Source organism: Hippopotamus amphibius, chromosome 1 (assembly GCF_030028045.1).
Source record: "Hippopotamus amphibius kiboko isolate mHipAmp2 chromosome 1, mHipAmp2.hap2, whole genome shotgun sequence".
Classification (NCBI taxonomy): Eukaryota; Metazoa; Chordata; class Mammalia; order Artiodactyla; family Hippopotamidae; genus Hippopotamus; species Hippopotamus amphibius.
Window position 1 is genome coordinate 166,623,406 of NC_080186.1, and position 700 is coordinate 166,624,105.

The following is a 700-nucleotide window of genomic DNA, read 5'->3' on the forward strand; positions in this document are numbered from 1 at the left end:
GGCACACAGGGTTTCCCGGCGAGCTCTGTTCCAGGCCCCTGCAGGGATCTGCGAGCCTGGAGCGGCAAGAGGGAGGGTCGGAGGGGCCGGAAATACTGTGCTGGGGAGCCGGGAGCCGAGGGCCGAGGAGCAGCATTCGTGGGCGCTACCCTGTACCCGCGCCGCCTCGGGCGCCCATTCCCCTAGCCGGGGCTGCGACTGCCCTCAGGGGCTCGGGGTCCAACTTAACACCCTGCGCGGGCTTTGCTGCAGGGGACCCGGGGGTCACGTCGTCCACCCCGGCCAGGCCTTGGTCCGGCCACACCCGCCACATCAGCTCCCCAGGGGAAGGGTGCTGTCTCCCAGCCCCGAGGCCGAGCAGGAGGCCCAGGTCCCCGCGTGCCTTCTGTCAGCGCGGGGGATCTCGGCTACTGCTCAGCTAACCGGAAGACCCCTTCCTCCGCGAATGCTTCCACCGGGCGGGATTTCCAGTAAGGCAGGCTCGCGCGGGCGGCGACCCCAGGCTGTCCCGCCGCTCCGTGCCCGGGCGCAAGCAGACAATCCCGCGCGCCCGCTGCGGGTACCGAGGGGCCCAGAGAGGCCCGCGCGCGGCTCAGGAGCTGCAAGCGAACCGGAGGCGGGCCGGGCCGGGGCGGCGTCCCCGGAGGGCCGAGGGGGCGGAGCTCGCGGGGCCGGGCGCTCGGGGCCGGGGCGGGTCTGC